At 36.9% G+C, this 20003-nt stretch overlaps 1 pseudogene; it reads right to left on the minus strand.

The window, feature by feature from the left end:
- Positions 1–3597: 3597 nt before the first annotated feature.
- LOC124225394 (olfactory receptor 8B3-like) lies at positions 3598–4537 on the minus strand (annotated as a pseudogene).
- Positions 4538–20003: the final 15466 nt, after the last annotated feature.

Below are 20003 nucleotides of genomic sequence, written 5' to 3' on the forward strand. Positions count from 1 at the left end.
AGAAGTGATAAATAACCTGGAGAGATACAATGATTAGGATGACACCAGATTCCTCATCTGAAAGAATGAAGAAAAAGAAAGGAACTCAACATTTTCAAGCTTTGAAAATGAAAAATCACCAATTTTGAATTCCATATCCGATGGCAATATCCTTCAGGAATAAAGGGGAAATAAGTAATTCCCAGATGAAGGAAGTCTAAGATAATTTGTCATCAACATACCAACCCTTGAAGAATGGCTAAAAGAAATATACCAAACAGAAAGGAAAGAATAAGAGAAGGAGGCTTGGAACATGTGGAAGGAAGAATTATGGAATGTGTAAAAATAGAACTAAATGTAATAGACTATCGTCATGATTTTTAAAAATTATTTTTCACATTTGAAACAAAAGTAATAACACCATCTGATATGGCACTCAATCTATGCAGAGAAAATACTTGACAATTTTTAAAAAGGGAAAAGGATAAAGGGAACTAACTAGAAGGAAATTTTCTACACTTTACTCCACGTCGTAAAATGTCAGTAACAGGAGACTATGCAAGTAACTTTGTATATCGTGATACCTAGAGTAACCACTAAAAAGATATATAGAGAGATACTCTTCAAATAACTATAGATAAATCAAATTTGAATTCTGAGAAAGATCATCTAACCCATAGAAAGGCAATAAAAGGGGAAACAGAGGAACAAGAAACAGTGGGAACAAATAGAAAACAATACAAAGTAGAGTAAGTCCTCAGACATCAATAGGTCAATAATGGTCTAAATGAATTAAATTAAGAGGTCAATTAAAGGACAGAAATTATCAAAGTGAATTTACAAATGGTCCAACTGCATGCTGTCCACAAGAACCTTGCTTCAAATATAATATAGGTAGGTTAAAAGTAAAAGAATGTAAAATAATAAACCATACAAACATAGTAAGTTAGGAGTTGTTTATATTTTCTTAATACAAGCCCATTATCAGATATATATTTTGCAAATATATTTTCTTGGTTATGATTTGGCCCTTTATTTTCTAAATTGCGTCTTACAATTTGATAGTAATTAAATTGTCTTACAATCTTAATTGTATCTTACAATATTGAAGAAAGAAATAACCAAATCAGAAAGTACACACAATATTTAAACAGATATTTCACCAAAGAAGATATACAAATGGATAATAAGCATATGAAAAGATATTCAATATCATTGCTCATTAAGGATGCTCAAATTAAAACCAAAATGAGATACCACTGCACACTCACTAGAATGGCCATGATTAAAAGACAGACAATACCAAGTGTTGATAAGGATGTGGAAAAACTCATGGGAATATAAAATTGTAGAGTGTCTTTTGAAAACAGTTTCATAAAAAAACATAAACTTTCCATTTCACCCAACAACTCCACTCCCTACACTTTCATTTAACTCACTCTACTCAGAAGCACAAGGGCATTCGTTAGTGCCCAACAGTGCCAGATCCACATATCTTCTCTCCTCTCTCCACCACTACTCTGCATCGAGATATCTTTGTTGACTTATCTTGAGTCTGAAGTACTTTTCAACAAAGAGTGTTGGAATAATAAGATATTCATGTGCAAAAAAAAAAAATACTTAGATCAACAGCCAATACCATATAGGAAAATTAATCCAAAATAGATCATAAACTTAAATGCCATAACAGAGAAAAAAAATATGAGAAAAATGTTGAGACTTTGGGATTAGCAAAAGTCTCTTAAATATGACACTAAAAGTTCAATCCATGATAAAAAAATCGAGACATTAGAATTCACCAAATTTGAGATTTTCTGTTCTTTGCAAGACACTATTAAGAGAACGAAAAGAAAAGATAGACTAGGAGAAATATTTATAAATCATATGTCTGACATACTTTGTATTCAGAATACATAAATAAATCTCAAAACTCAAGAACAAGAAAACAAACAACCCTATGTGCCCTATGAGAGCACAGAATTTTTATCTTATTCACCACTGTATCTATGATGTTTAAAAATAGAGCCTAGTACAGGATAGATGCTCAGTTTCTATTTGTTGATTAAATAACTACATAATTTGTGCCATTAAACCTCTGAGACAAAAGAGAGAATGAAAATAATAAAGGGAAAATGCTGATATTGGAATTAGAGAGCTTTAGGTGTATTTAAGAAAAGTACAAAAATTATTCTACTAACAATTGACAAATATTTGTAGTAAAATTAGTATAGCATGTCCTATTACCCACATTTGCTGCCCTGAAGTCACAAGAGGTAAAATCTAATGTAAGTTCCCTTTATTTCTGACTGCTGTAAATGATTATCTCAGTTGCTTGTCCTTAGGAACAGGGATCAGAAGGAAATCTCTCTTTACCACACTCCCTTGTGACTAACTTGAGAAGAGACCAGAGTGAGAAGAGCATCTCCTTAAGGAAATGAATCTTCCTATTCGAAATGCCCTATTCCACTCATATGGACCACTCACATTTCTGAAAACTCAATAGCCTTTCATTAGAGGTTTATTACAGATTTCCTTGCTAACAGAAAGGTGGCTTTATGCCACTTCGTTTTTAAGATAGACTTAAGTTAGTATCTGTTTTTGCTAGCCACAAGAAATCCAAAGAGATTTTTCACTCTTACAAAAAAGGCAAAAAGTGAAGATAGTATTCAGTGTTATAGTTGTATTTTAAGCCTTTCACATCAGCCACGCCAGCTACGGAAGACAATGACCCCCACCTTCAACATTGAGGCAGGCAGACACAGAAGAAGGTGAGGCATTAGTGACCTGCCTGCCCTGATGGATTCAGATGATGATGAGATGTTAACAGATGACCTCTTCCTCTCTCTCCTACATCCTAGTGTCCTTTACATCCCACCAACCCAACCTCTGACTCAGCCTAAGACACCATAACCACCACCACCACCACCTCTCAGCCTTCCAATGTGCTCACTGTCTTCCCAATTCTGGTAAGTGAAACTACACTGGAAATACATTATTTCTATTTTATACAGGCTGTGTATTTATCATATCATTCTTGATTTTACTATATGTTAGTGTTATTCTAGGTTTTATGTGTTATTTGGTATAATGTCATAGGTTATTTGGGGAGGTCTGGGAACGGTAAAAAAAAGTTTCTCCCATACAAATTGATGGTAATTGGTTTACAAAAGTTTTCATAGGAACACTCTACTTTCAGGGAGTGGGGGAAGTCTGTAAATGAATGAATAAATGGCTCCATTCAAAGTACACCAAAGTCTATACCTCCAAGAGAAAATTTTACAGGAATTCCAGACATGCCTCAGTCAAAAATCTCACAACCTTACCATTCCTGAATTTATCATCATTCAACCTTTCTACTTAAAACCTTATAATTTCTGAGAATAATCCTGAGAATGACAGAATGAAATGCTTTCCTTACTTTCTATGAAAGGATGAGGGACTTCTCCTCCTCTTCCTTACAGCGTCTTTTCATATGAAGTAATTTACATAATAAACTTAATTTTTCTTATTGTTCAAATCATCTGCATTTATGTTTTGGTTTATTTCTATTTTCTCCATATTTTTATACATTGTGTGCCTTTACCAGGATTTGGCATCAATAACTAACACAATTTCCATTCAGGAGAACACCCTTTTCTTCAAAGTCTTACTCAGTGCAATTTGGACATCTTTGTTCCTCAGACTGTAGATGAAAGGATTCATCGTTGGGCCCACAATGGTATAAAAAACTGTGGATAGTTTGTCTTGATCCAGAGACCCAGGAGGGAAAGATTTAAGATACATGAATGCTGATGATCCAAAGAAAAGAGAAACAGTAATTATGTGGGAGCTGCAGGTACTGAAGACTTTAGACCTGCCCCCTGTAGAACAGATCTCGAGGATGTTGGAGATTAATGTGTAGTAAATGGAGATGGTGAGACTGGGCACTATTACATTGATGACCACAACAAGGAAAACAACCAGCTCATTGATGTAGATGCTTGAGCAGGAGAACTGGAGGAGAGGAGGTATGTCACACATGTAGTGATTGATGATGTTGCCATCACAGAAGGTGAGTCTCAGCATGGATACAGTGTGGGCCACCCACAAACCCCATTGCATATGCACCCATGATAAGCATGAGGCAGACCTGATGGGACATGATGACCTTGTAAAGCAAGGGCTTACAGATGGCCACATATGGGCCATAGGCCATTGATGTAAAAATATAGCACTCATCAATAACAAAGAAGGAGAAGAAATAGAGCTGAGCCATGCGCTCTGAATAAGAGATGATGCTCTCTTTTACAAAACTCAACAGCATTTTTGGGGTTATGACAGAGGAGTAGCAGAGATCAGTGTAGGAAAGTTTAAAGGGAATGTAGTACATGGGGGTGTGCAGGTGAGAGTTCAGACCAATGAGAATAAGCAAGCCAATGTTGACCACCATGGTGACCACATAGATTACTAAGAGAAAGAAGAACAGGGGCAGCTGGAGTTATGATCACTGAGTTAAACCAAGCAAGAGAAACTGAGTCACTGAAGAGTCATTTCCTGAAGCCATTCTTCCCTAGGACATATCTGTGGGAACAGGACAAAAAGATAACACTAAAATCAGTACCCAGCTCTCTCCACCCAATTTCAGTAAAATGGGACTGAGACCCAGAATGGAAGAATGAATTCAAGCCCACCGTTCTGTATGTCTTTGTTTTCTCCATTGTATAAAGGCTGAGAGAATTTTTAAAGATGTATATCAAAAACGTTAATGGGCAAGTTCTCTAGGAATAAGATTCAGGAAACTTGTGACCAACCATGACTCTACAGAATCTCTGTTCCACTTCTGTTTTGACAGTCCACTGGGCCCACCTAATGATCAATGGTGATCTCAGTAGACAGGAGATATAGCATTTCAAGGAGTCCTTGGCTTCCACAGATGAGATTTGGAAGAAAAATAACAGGATAGATAAAATTCAACACTCCCCTTTCTGCATCGGGACTTCAATATTCTCTTCAACCCTTCTCCTCTACTCTCAAGGAGGGGAAAGTGGCTCTGATGAATTTCAGAAACGAACAGCCCAAATGGAGATTATTCTTCTTCTTGAATCTGCTGGTGCCAAAGACCCACGAACCAATATGACCCAAGGGGTTTTCAGGAGTTTGGAAATCCTCAGGACATGATTAAAAATTAGAAGACTCATGTGTCTGCAGTGTTTCAGGCTTTGTACCCCAAGGAAATTACCTACTCTGCATTTATAGCCTAGTTCATTAAAATAACATTGATTTATTGGAAGTATAACATTTTACATACATTTTTGTTTGCTGCCAAATAGGGCACCTCCACAAATAAAAAAGGAGATGACCTTTCCTGTATCCACTAAATCTGTCCCTATATGGAATACTTTACATTTACTTGTTTGTTTGTTATACACATAAATCATGCACTCTCATACATTTGAAACTAAGTTCCAAAAGGACAGGGATTTTATGCAGTTTCTTCAGAGCTACTTCTACAGCACCTTAGAGCAATACTGGGCATATATAGTAGGAATTGAATAAATAAATATTTTTTAATAAAAAAAATGAATGATTTAGAGTCCCTTTTTCCCATCTTTCCTGGGACCTATACTGGAAACTAGAATAGAATTCTTGCCCCACAGGCAAAAGCTTATGTAATGTAAATTTTTTTTCATAGACCTGAGTGTGAAACAGAAAAAACATCGGTAAGTTATGTGAAGATCACTGCGAAACTCTTAGCGGCCTTCTAGGAGCTCTCTAGATCAAAATTACTGAGCTCAGAGAAAGAATATAATTTCCACTCTCCCTGTATGTCACACAGAGGACTTCCACAGGCTCTCGGAGAGATCCCAATGTCTCTCCCCACTGGACTGCAGCATAGACTTTGGATCAGTATAGGAAGCTCTCAAATGCCAAGATCAAGGTAAGCTCACTACAGGAGGCTGTTAGGAGCCATTCAAGATTTGATTTCTTTTTTGGCACAGGATTTAAATAATCAAAGTGCACACTGTGAAAGATTAACACAGCGGGTGCTGGCAGGATGTACTTCAGTAAGAAAGACTAGAGGCAGGGTCAGCTTTGGCAGGTAATTATAATAGTCAATGAATGATAAAAATGCCCCGAATTAACAGTGCTACTGTGAGTAATTCCAAGAAACAAACATGCAAGAAATGTTCTAAGGAAAGATTCATCAGGACTTCTCACAAAGAGGATAAAATAGATTAAAAAGTTCTGAAAGATACTAGCCTAGGTGTTTAGTGTTACTACAAACAGAAATAACTCAAAACGAGTGGAAATATTCACAAAAATCATACATTTAGCTTTGAACATGGAGGACTTGAGCCGCAAGCAGGACATCCAAGTAGAAGTGTTCATTAGACAAATGCCTAACTAAAGGTAAATAAAGGTAGGGGGAAAGGTCAGAACATGAGAAAAAGATTTGTGATCGTTTCCATAGAGGTTAAAGCTATGGGGTTAGGTGAATTCAATGAGAGAAAGTAAAGAGATACAGTAGACGACAAGAAAAATCCTTAGGAAATCCCTGAATTTTGGGTTTTATACTTTGGAATGATTTAAACCCCAACCATTACTAAAACCAATTATTATTCTCAAGCCCCTCAAAATTACTAGGGGACAAAAAATTCCTCAGGGTAAGCTTGAAATGTGCCCCAAAAGATAGACATTCCTTGGGCTGCAGCAGTGATGAGGACCTTGGAGATTCATTAAAACATGTTTTCTATGGAAAGTTAAGGGCTCTTATTTACATGATACAAGACCCAGAAATGCTGTCTCTCAATTTCTATTGTATCAAATCACATTGCTGGAAGAATTTTATGCCAGGGTACTAAAGCAAACCTGGAAGTCTTTCTTTCACCTTTAATACCAGTGTAAGTATGGATAAACATGAACTGAATATAGAAAGATTCTGAGCTTATTCTTACATTGCAAAGCTCTAATTCCCTTCCTTTCTTCCATCTGCATGTGGTCACCTTAGTAAGTCAGAGCACGCAGTGTTTGTCTTTTCATGGGTGGCTTATCTCACTTAGCATTCAGTTATAACAATGTAAAATGGTCATCATTTCACTGAGATATATTCACAGCATCTTTTGCTCATTCCTGAGTTTTTAAAGTAACTCAAGCCCAATATATTCTAACTTGCCAAAGTCAGTGGGAATTTAAGCTTTATGCTGTACCATATTGTCATATCCATGCAGAAAAGTAAACCATATATTTTAACTAAATGACTTTTGCAAGATTATGTGAGACTATACTAACCTGCTACAAACACCCAGAAGCATTGGCTAGTATATTTTTAAATGTAAGTATATAACTGAGGTTATATAATATAAAGTGGTTTTGTAAGTAAAATAAAACAAATTATCTGATACTTATTTTGTACAGATGAGTGCTGCTAATTTTTCAAAATCACAACTGTGTCATTCACATTGATTCAAAATACAGAACATTTCCATGGTCATAAGGATTCCTCATGTTGCCATTTAATAGCCACATTCGCTTTCTTCCTGCCCAGCATCCTCCCTTGACCCCTGGCAACCATTAAATGTGTTCTCCATTTTATAAATTTATCCTTTCTAGAATGTTATATAAATAGAAGCATACAGGATGTAATCTTATGTCTTCTATTTCTTTGATGAAACTTTCTATTTCTTTGCTAAGATTTTCTTTTTTAAAAATTTTTTTCAGGGGCTGGCCCCATGGCCGAGCGGTTAAGTTAGCACACTCTGCTGCAGATGGCCCAGTGTTTCATTGGTTTGAATCCTGGGTGCAGACATGGCACTGCTCATCAAATCACACTGAGGCAGCGTCCCACATGCCACAACTAGAAGGACCCACAACAAAGAATATACAACTGTGTACTGGGGAGCTTTGGGGAGAAAAAACATAAAATAAAATCTTTAAAAAAATTGTTTCACATGTTTCTAATTGTTCATTGAAGCATTTCTATACTGGCTGCTTTAAAATCATTGTCAGGCAATTATAACATGTCTGTCATGTTGGTGACAGTATGTATTGCTTGTCGTTTTTGCTTTGAGCTTGAGATCTTCTTCATTCTTGGTATAACAAGCAATTTCTTCTTTTTTAAATTTGGGCATTTTTTTATTATGTCATGAGACTCTATATTTTATTTAAACCTTTCATTTAGCTTATTTTCTTTGACACCATTCTGCTCTGGAAAAGTGGGGACACCACCGCATTACTGCCAGGTAAAGAAGAAACCCAGGTTCCCCACACTCCTTGCTGATGAATGGGGGTTGTAGTTATGCCTTCCCACATGGTCTCAGCTGACACTGCAGTGGGATGTCATCATTGCAAAAGAACAATGGTAAAAACCTTGATTCTCCTCAAGTTCTCTTCTTATGTGAGCCCAGTGGAAGAGAAGGGATGCCTCAGTACTGGTGGGTTGTGATGAAAGTCTAGGCTTCCGACATGTTCTCCACTGACACCATGAAAAGGAACTCTTGTCACACAGCAGGAATGAAAATCCTGGCTCTCTATATAGCATTCTCTGACTCTGCTCCAGTGAGAGTGTTGGGGAATCTCATTACATCCTGTGAGAGTGGGAGTCTGGGATTCCCATTTGGACTCTGCTGTCACGGGGGTGGGGCTAAACGTTTTTCCGTGGTATTTGGCTTCAGTAGAGGGATTATCTTATTAAAATTTCCTGCCTTACTAGGCTACCCCTTTCCTGATCCTTTGGCTAAAAAGAACAGGCTTTTTTTCCCCAGCTTGATTGGTATACTTGACAAATGGAAATTGTACGTATTTAAGGTTTAGAACATGATGTTTTGATATGTGCATATGTGGTGAAATAACTACCCCAATCAAACTGTTTACACATCCATCACCTCACATAATTATGATTTTTTTTTGTGATGAGAACACTTAAGATCAACTCTCTTAGCAAATCTCAGGTATATAATACAGTATTATTAACTCGAGTCACAATGTTGTACATTAGATCTCCATAAATTATTCCTCTTGCATAACTGAACCTTTAGACCCTTTGGCCAAGATCTCCACATTTCGCCTACCCTCGCAGCCACTGGCAACCACCATTCCAGTCTCTGATTTTATGAGTTCATCATTTTTAGATTTCATATATAAGTAAGAGCATGCAGTGCTTGTCTTTTCATGGGTGGCTTATCTCACTTAGCATAGTGTCCTCCACATCCATCCATATTGTCACAAATGCAGAATTTCTTTCCTTTTTAAGGCTGAATAATATCCCATTGTGTACATATACTACATTTGCTTTATCCATTCATCCATTGACACTCAGGTAGTTTCCAAATCTTGGCTATTGTGAATAATGCCGCAGTGAACTTGGAGGTGCAGACATCTCTTCAAGATACAGATTCATTTTCTTTGGATATATACTCAGAAGTGGGATTGCTGGGTCGCAGGGTAGTTCCCTGAGTGGGCAGGATTGTACCTAGACTATGGCACAGTGGAGCTGGAACTAAGCCACACGGCCACTTCTGGGTCCACAGTCAGGATGAGGTCAGTGGATCTGCCACCAGGGGCAAGGATGGGCATTGTTTGGTCCCTGGGCCAGCAGGACTGACTCTGGATAACAGTAGAGGGGGACTGGAGCCAGTTCACAGGGTCACTTCAGGATCTGCAGTAAAGTCCAAGATCAACGAGCTTAGTACCAGGAGCATGGACAGGTAAGGCTCCTCCTAGATCCCTTGGCAGTTAGGGTTCGTTGTAGGACTGCACCCAAGGGGGCTGGAGCTGAATCCATAGGGAGATGCAACTATTTTCAGTCTGCAGCGGAACCACATGCAGAGTCTGCCACCCTATCACAAGCCTGCCTTCTCAAAGCTTCTCTCCTTAGTCTTGGGCTTCGCTGGGGTTTCACAACTTCCTACCTGGATCCCAAGGCTTCCACAAAGGCATTTTCATCTGTGGATGGCTGCCAGATCATTATTTTTGTAGGGAACGTAGGGAACCTCCTATTCCTCCATCTAGTTGACATAACTCAGAGGAATCCCAAAGGGCAGGCTTCCACAGGGTTTTTTTTAGTCCATGCCTGTTGTTATTTCTTGGTTGCTGGCCTCTTCATCTCCAATTCTGGGATATGTGAGATTACTCACCATCGTATCATTCCTCAGGTCCCAAGGTTCTGACAAGTCTTCCTTCCTTTGTATACTTTTCAGAGTCCTCTTCTGTTTGTTTTACATGTGACCAGGGTTTTTAGTTATACTTAGTGGGAGGAGTAATGACAAGTGCACCTACTCCATCTTCCAGAAGCCATTTATATTTATTTTAAAAGCTATTTTTTCCAGATAGAGAATCTTAGGTCAAAAATATTTATTTACTTTTACTATCTTTAGTTATTTTAGACATTGCTTCATTGTTTTCTCGCTTGTATTGTTTCTGAATAGAAAGCTGATGTCATCCTTTATTTTGTTCTCACATAATGTATCTTTTCTCTGGCTCTTTTTAAGACTTTCTATCTGTCACTGGTTTTTAAACATTGGATTTTTATGTGCCCTTGTAGTTTTCTTCATGTTTTTTAAGCTTAGGGTTTGTTACCTTTCTTGAATCAGTGAGTTTATAATTTCTATCAAATTTGGAAAATTTTTGGCCACTACTCCTTGCCCCCTCCCTCCTTTGGGACTCGAATTACATATCTGGGAAATTGAAGTTGTCCCACAGTTCATGAATGTTCTATTCATTATGTTTGCGAATTTTTTTGTATCTCCCTTTATTTATTCAATGTTGCTTCATGTATTTTCACTGCTTGTTATAGATGTGTATACAACTAGGATTTTTTGTATCTTCTTAATGGGTTGATCATGTTATCATTGTGAAATGCCCCCTTTATATTTAGTAATACTCATTGTCTTGAAATCTAGTTTCTTTGTTATCAAAACAGGCAAACCAGTTTTCTTATGTTCCCTCATTTTTAGTTTTTAATTTTCATCTTGTCCATGACTTTAACTGCAAAATATGTTTTTCTTTTTCTAAAATTATTTTATTGAGGTCATATTGGCTGATAACATTGTGTAACTTCAGGTGTACATTATTATATTAGCAGTTTCTGCATAGACTGCATCATGTTCACCACCTATAGTCTAGTTTTTATCTGTCCCCATACATATGTGCCCCTTTACCCCTTTTGCCCTCCCTTCACTCCTTTCCCCTCTGGTAACTGTAACCAAACTCAGTGGGTCCATCTCTTGGTGAGTGCAGAGGCAAAAAGCACAACCAACTCTGAAGTAGGTGAAGAAAAGTTTTATTGCTTGCACAAGCAATAGAGAACACCAGGGATAGCCCCCAAAGCAGTGTCTCCCTGAGCTTAGTGCTGGTGGAAACTTTATACAGTAGAGTGCAGAGGATGTGCTACAACTGTGTAACAACTGGGCCCAAGCTGGGTGCCTGTCGATGGCCATTACATCTGAGTTCAAGGCCCTATTACATAACAAGATCAAAGCACCATTACATAATGAGTTCAACACAACATGCCATTACATAACAAGTTCAAGGAACACATCATCACGTAACAGGTCTGTAGTAACTTTTGGACACTTAAAGCTGGAGCAATTTACAGGAGTCTTGCTGTAATCATGTTAAGTTTCACTGTAGGATGGCAACATCTAAAAATGGGGACATCAACCTCTGAAAAAGCACATTTAGTTTTCTCCTTGTCTGGAAAAGATTTTACAGACAATGCTAGTTATGGGTCAGATTCTCAGTAACCCTTTTCTTGCCTGGTTTCTGATCACATAACCACTAATCTGTTTTCCTTATCCATGGGTTTATTTATCTTCCACAGATAAGTGAAATCATATGGGGTTTGCCTTTCTCTGTCTGGCTTATTTCACTTAGCATAATACCCTCAAGGTTTTTTCTAAATGGCATATGGTGTTGTCTTGTCTTTTTATCCAGTATAAGAATTGCTGCATATGAATTGGAGTTTTTAGAATATATATTTTTAGTGTAGTTATTATTACGCTTAGGTATAAGTTTCCTATTTTGCTTTTCTTTTTTCCAGCTTTTCCATCTATATTTTGTTCTTTTGTCCTTCTGTTACTTAAGTTACTTGACTAGTTGTTTTAAGATTCCGTTCTATGACCTCTACTGGCTTTTTAACTATTCTTTTTTTCCATCTTTCATTGTTTGCTTAAGGGACCAAAATTCAAGATTAACTTATCACAATCTACATTGAATTAATATTTTACTATATTATGCATAATATAAAAGCTTTAAACAGCATGATTCAACTTAACCCATTCTTTTCTGTTACACTACTGCTTTTTTTTGTTTTCATCCTACATGTACTAGTAACACTAAAATGCAATATTTATATTTTTGCCTTAGTCAATAAATTTTTTAAAATATAAGAAAGTAAAATAGTATTTTATAATTTCTCATATTTCTCAATTTCCAGCACTTTTCATTCCTTCTTTACGTTAAAAAATCTTTGTCATTTCTTTTTTAGCTAGAAGAGCTTCCTTTATTGATTCTTGTAGTGTAGAACTACAAGTGAAAATGTGTTTCAATTTCAATTTATTTGAAAATGTGTTTATTTGTCCTTTACTTTTCAGCATTTTCACTTGATGTAGAATTCAAGGTTAAAGCCCTCATTCTCACCTTTTGAGCACTTTAAGATATCATTGCATTGTCTTCTGACCCCCACTCTTTCTGACTAGGATTCACTGTCATTCATATCATTGTTCCTCTGAAAATAATGCATTTTTTATTATCTGAGTGCTTTTAAGATTTTAACTTGACCTTTGGTTTTCATCAGTTTGAGTATAATATGCCTAGGTATGTTTAGAATACATAAGCTTGTACCTATTCTACTTTGGGTTGGTTGAGTTTTCTTGATCTATATGTTACAATTTTTTTAATCAGATTTGGGGAGAAATTGACACTATTCATTCAAATAAGTGTCTTTTCTATTCACTGTTTACTCTCCTTTTGGAAGTCTAATTACAAGCATGCTGCATCACTTGGCACATTCCAGACATTGAGTTCTTGTGTTCTTTTTTCAATATATCTTTCTTTGTGCTTTATTTTTAATACACTTCCTTGTCCTGAATTTTTCTACCTCTTCCTCTATTTTGTCAATCTTTTCCTATGGTTACTTTAACATATTTATCAATAAGATTGTGGTCAAGATGGTGTCATAGGTGGACTCTGAACTCACCTCTTCCCATGAAGACAACCAGGTTACAACTGTTCTTAGAAAAATTACCCCAAAAAGAGAACTGAAAACTGGACAAAAAGAACCCCCACAAAAATGGACAGTCCTAACTGAAGCAGAAGAGGCATAAATTCTCTCTGGAGAGAAAAAAAGCCACTTTCATGAGCCAAGGAGCTTCACAGCTGAACAGGAGCCACCCTAAGGTATTCAGCCTTCCCTGAAGAAGTGGGGACCTGAGCAGGGGTGGATTACCACTATAAGCATCCTTCAGACTCAGCACAACTGAGACAAGTCTCATAATACCTGACTTTTCTGGCTATTAACTACAAGGGGGAATACCCCCAGAAAAGATATCAGACATAAACCAAAAAAAGCTGGCTCTTAAAAGGCCCACACAGACATTCACCCATCTCAGAGAGCATCATAAAATCAGTAGAAAGGAAGGTGCACAGTACTTTGGTGAAAAAAGATTCAGCAGGTAGGCTCTGGGTGCATCTCTGTGAGAGGTGAGACCTCTCCAGAGACTGAGACATTAATGGTAGCCACTGTTGTGACCTAGTACAGGTGTATGACACAGGTGCTGGCAGATGCCATTGGAGTTATCCCCCTGGCCTGATAGCCCAAGGGTCTGCCACACCAACTAGAGCACAGATTTAATCCAGCTCAGCCAGGAGAGGCATCCCTAGGGACTGGCCCCACCAAACAGTAAGCCCTCAAGCTATTTATCAGCCTGCATAGACTGGGTGCCTCAATCCTCTACAGGAAGATGAGTGTGTCACTTCTGCAGGAAGGGCCTATGTGAGAAGCAGGTGAACTGTGGGGGGTGTTAGTGGAGAGTGTGGGGGCCTCTGCAGTGGGGCAACTGGGTATGCTCCAATGGGTCAGGATGTGTGCATGGACCAGGACTGTGTTGATGGTGTATGTGGACCTGTGGGGTGGGGCTTATCAGTGGCAGAAGACCTATGCTTCACCAACATTCACAAAGGGTATTGGCCCTGCCTTCCAAAACCAGAAACAATTGTATGCTCCTATGCCTGGGGCCAGTCCCACTCAGATGCAATCCTGAGAGAGCTGACAACAGCCTTTCAGGCCTGAGGCCTACAGCAATTGTAAGCCTCTGAGCCTAGCAACCAGCCACACTGGGTGCCTACTCACAACAGAAAAACTGCCACAAGAGGGTACTACTAGATTTTGGAGCCAATGTGCTAGGCTCCCCAAACCTGATTTACAAACAGCAGGCCAGTGAGAGAAAACCTAGACTACCTGGGTACATGCAGTAAGAGCAGCCCTGCCACAGAAGAACATGTGTAGCCCACACAGGGGTCATTCCTAGAACAGTTGGGTAGGTGATGATAGAGAAGCATACTCCTGGTCCTCAAAGGGCGTCTCTTACCTAAGACTGCTTCTTGAAGATAAGGGGACATAGCTGTCTCACCTAATACATAGATATAAGCATAGAGAAAGAAGCATAATGAGGAGACAGAGGAATATGTCTCAAGCAATGGAACAGGACAAAATCCCAGAAAAAGAACTAAATGAAATAGAAATAAGCAATCTACCTGACAAAGAGTTGAAACAAAAACTCATAAGAATGCTCACTGATCTTGGGAGAAATCTGGATGAACACAGTAAGAACGTAAAAATAGGATTGGAAAATATAAAAAAGAATGGATCAGAAATGAAGAATACAATATTGGAAAGGAAAAATTCACTATAGGTACTCAATAGCAGAGTAGATGATACAGAAAAATGCATCAGTGAGCTGGACTGAGGACTAGAAGAAATCACCCAAGCTGAACAGATAAAAGAAAAAAGAATTTACAAAGAATGAGAACAGTTTAAAGGAAGTCTGGGACAATATCAAGCATGCTAATATTTGTATTATAGGTGTCCCAGAAGGAGAAGAGCAAGAGAAAGGGACAGAGAATCTATCTGAAGAAATAATAGCTGAAAACTTTCCTAACTTAAGGAAGGAAATGAGCATTCAAATATAGGAAGCATAGAGAGCACCAAACATGATAAACCCAAAGGAGCCCACACCAAGACACATTATAATTAAAATGTCCAAAAGTAAAGATAAAGAGAGAATCTTAAAAGCAGTAAGAAAGGCAACAAGTAACATACAAAGGAAAGACCATAAGGCTATCAGCTCACTTCTCAGCCAAACCATACAGGCGAGAAGAGAATGGCATCACATATTTAAATTGATAAATGGAAAAAAAACCCTACAGCCAAGAATACTCTATCCATCAAGGTTGTCATTCAGAATAGAAGAAGAGATAAAGAGCTTCCCAAACAAGCAAAAATTAAAGGAGTTTATCACCAAGAAACCAATTCTACAAGAAACACTGAAGAGACTTATTTAAGTAGGAAAGAGAAGACCACAAATAGGAATAAGAAAATTATCCAAAGAAAAAAAGGCAATAAAATCACTGGTAAAGGTAAGAAAACAGTAAAGGTAGCAGGTCAACCACCTATGAAGATAATATGAAGGTTAAAAGACAAAAGAACTAAAATTACCTATTTCAATGATAAGAGGGTAGTGGATAGACACACAAAAAATAAGAGATTAGATATGATTTCAAAAACATAAAATGTTGGAGGAGGGGAGTAAAAAAGTAGAGCCTTTAGAAAGAGGTCAAACTAAAGAGACTATCAACTCAATATAAATACCTATATACATATAACATTATATATGAACCTCATGGTAATCACAAAGCAGAAACTTATAATAAATCAGCAAATAAGTAAGAGAAAGGAAATCAAACATGCTACTAAAGAAAACGACCAAACCACAAGGGAAGAGAGTAAGAGAAGAAGAAAGGAACAGAGAACTACTAAAACACCCAGAAAAAAGTAACAAAATGGCATTAAATACATATTTATCACTAGCTTCTTTAAATGTCAATGGACTAAAGGATCCAATCAAAAGGCATAGGGTGGGCAATTGGATGAAAAAGCAAGACCCATATATATGCTACATACAAGAGACACACTTTAGACCTAAAGACACTCACAAACTGAAAGTGAAAGGATGGAAAATGATACGCCATGCAAATGGCAAAGAAAAGAAAGCTGGGGTAGCAATACTTATATCAGACAAAATAGACTTTAAAACAAAAACCATAACAAGAGACAAAGAAGGGTGCTACATAATGATAAAGGGAACAATCCAAGAAGAGGATATAACACTTAAATGTTTATGCACCCAACGTAGGAGTACCTACATATATAAAGGGATTATTAACAGAAATAAAAGGAGAAGTATACAGTAACACAATAATAGTAGGAGGATTTAACACTCCACTTACACCAATGGATAGATTATCCAAACAGAAGATCAATAAGGAAACATTGGCCTTAAATGATACATTAGACCAGATAGACTTGGTAGATATATATAGAACATTCCATCCCAAAACCACAGAATACTCATTCTTTTCCAATGCTCATGGAACATTCTCCATGACTGGTCATATATTAGGCAAAAAAACAAGTCTCAATAAATTTAAGAAGATTGAATTAATACCAAGCATCTTTTCTGACCATAAAGATATGAAACTAGAAGTCAGCTACAGGAAGAAAATCAGAAAAGCCACAAAAATGTGGAGATTAAACAAAATGCTACTGACCAACAATTGGGTCAATGAAGAAATTAAAGGAGAAATCAAAAAATACCTGGAGACAAATGAAAATGAAAAGAAAACATGCCAAAATCTATGGGATACAGCAAAAGAGGTTCCAAGAGGGAAGTTTATAGCAATCAGGCTTACCTCAACACACAAGACAAATCCCAAGTAAATAATCTAACAGTGCACCTAAAGGAACTGGAAAAATAAGAATAAACCAAGCCCAGAATCAGCAGAAGGAAGGAAATAATAAAAATCAGAGCAGAAATAAACAAAATAGAGACTAAAGGATCTATAGAAAAATCAATCAAATGAAGAGCTGATTCTTTGAAAAGATAACCAAAATTGAAAAACCTTTAGCTAGACTCACCAAGAAAAAGAGAGAGAAGGCTCAAATAAATAAAATCAAAAATGAAAGAGGAGAAATTACCATGGACACCTCAGAAACAAAGATTATAAGAGAAAGGCTATAATTGAAAAGCTATATATTTATTATAAATGAAAGGCTATATGCCAAAAAATTGGATAATCTAGAAGAAATGGATAAATTCTTAGAATCATGTGATCTTCCAAAACTGGATCAAGAAGAAGTAGAGAATTTGAATAGACCAACCACCAGTAAGGAGATTGAAACAGTAATTAAAAACCTCCCAAAAAATAAAAGTCCCGGATCAGATTGCTTCCTTGATGAATTCTACAAAACATTCAAAAACACTTAATACCTATCCTTCTCAAATTCTTCCGAAAAATTGAAGAGGAGGAGAAGCTTCCTAACTTATTCTTCGAAGCCAACATTATTCTGATACCAAAACCAGACAAGGGCAGCACAAATAAATAAAATTATAGGCCAATAACACTGATGAACATCGATGCAAAAATCCTCAACAAGATATTAGTGAATAGCAAATACAACAATACATTAAAAAGAGCATAAACCATGATCAAGTGAGATTTATTCCAGATATGCAGAGATGGTTCAACATCTGCAAATCAATCAGCATGATACACATTAACAAAATGAAGAGTAAAAATCACATGATCATCTCAATAGATGCAGAGAAAGCATTTGACAAGATACAGCATCCATTTATGATAAAAACTCTAAATAAAATGGGTTTAGAAGGAAAACACCTCAACACAGTAAAGGGCATATATGACAAACCCACAGCTAATATAATTCTCAATGGAGAAAAACTGAAAGTTATCCCAGTGAGAACAGGAATCAGACAGAATGCCCACTTTCATCACTCTTATTTAATATAGTATTGAAAGTGCTAGCCAGAGCAATCAGGCAAGAAAAAGAAATAAAGGAACATAAATTGGAAAAGAAGAAGTGAAATTGTCACTATTTGCAGATAACATGATTTTATACCTAGAAAACCCTAAAAACTCCACTAATAAACTTTTAGAAATAAAAAATGAACACAGTCAAGTTGCAGGATACAAAGCCACACAAAAACCAGATGCATTTCTATACACTAAAAATGAAGTAGCAGAAAGAGAAATTAAGAATACAATCTCATTTACAATGACAACAAAAAGAATAAAATACCTAGGAATAAATTTAACCAAAGAGTGAAAGACTTGTACACTGAAAACTATAAAACATCATTGAGGGAAATAAAAAATCACACAAAGAAATGGAAAGATATTCTGTGCTGTTGGATTGGAATAATTAACATATTTAAAATGTCCATACTCCCTAAAGCAATCTATATATTCAATGCAATCTCTATCAACGTTCCAACAGCACTTTTCACAGAAACAGAACAAAGAATACTAAAATTTATATGGAACAACAAAAGACCCTGAAAAGCCAAAGGAATCCTTGGAAAAAGAACAATGCTGGAGCTATCACACTCCTTGACTTCAAATATACTACAAAGCTATAGTAACAAAAACAGCGTGGTACTGGCACAAAAACAGACACATAGATCAATGGAACAGAATCGAGAGCCTAGAAATAAATCCACACATCTATGGAGAGCTAATTTTCGACAAGGAAGCCAAGAACACACAATGGAGAAAGGAGAGTTTCTTCAATAATTGGTGTTGGGAAAACTGAACAGCCACATGTAAAAGCATGAAAGTAGACCATTATCTTACACCATGCACAAAAATCAACTCAAAATGGATTAAAGACTTGAATGTAAGATCTGAAACCATGAAACTTCTAGAAGAAAACATAGGCAGTATTCTCTCTTCAACATTGGTGTTAGCAGCATTTTTTCAAATACCATGTCTGACTGGGCAAGGGAAAGAATAGAAAACTAAACAAATGGGACTACATCAAACTAAAAAGCTTCTGTACAGCAAAGGAAACCATCAACAAAATGAAAAGAAATCCTAACAATTGGGAGAAGATATTTGCAAACCATAAATCAGATAAGGGGTTAATATTCCAAAATATACAAAGAACTCATACATCTCAGCAACAAAAAAACTAACAATCCAATTGACAAATGGGCAAAAGATTTGAACAGAGATTTCTCCAAAGAAGATATACAGATTGCCAACAGACACATGAAAACATGTTCAATATCATTAATTATCAGGGAAATGCAAATAAAAACTACAATGACATCTCACCTCACTGTTGTCAGAATGGCTATAATTCACAAGACAGGAAACAAGTGTTGAAGAGGATGTGGAGAGAAGGGAACCCTAGTACATGTCTGGGGGGAGTGTAAAACTGGTGCAGCCACTATGGAAAACAGTATGGAGTTTCCCGAGAAAATTAAGAATAGATCTACCATATGATCCATCTATTGCACCGTTGGGTATTTATCCAAAGAACTTGTAAACAAAAATGCATAAAGATACATGCACCCTTCTCCTCATTGCAGCCTTATTCACAATAGCCAAGACTTGGAAGCAATCTAGATGCCTATCAAGGGATGGGATGAAAGGAGAAAGAAACGTGGTGTATATACCCAATGGACTACTACTCAGCCAAGAAATGATGAAATCTGGCTCTCAGAATGTAGCGAAGAAAGAAAGGTTTTTTTTCCCCAGGAAACATGAGAGGAAAGAATAAGCATTTATGTAGTACTAGGAAAAAAGATCTGGCACAGACTGAGTGCTCAATGGATGTTTTTCAATGACAGATGTTGCAGTTAGTTTATATTTATGTCTGATATTTATAAAATGGATGAAGACTTGAAGAAGATAGTGTAATAAAGTGGTTAAGAGCTTTGCCCTTCAAGTCAAAAGATCAGATTTAA

The sequence above is a fragment of the Equus quagga genome, chromosome 14 (assembly GCF_021613505.1).
Source record: "Equus quagga isolate Etosha38 chromosome 14, UCLA_HA_Equagga_1.0, whole genome shotgun sequence".
Lineage (NCBI taxonomy): Eukaryota > Metazoa > Chordata > Mammalia > Perissodactyla > Equidae > Equus > Equus quagga.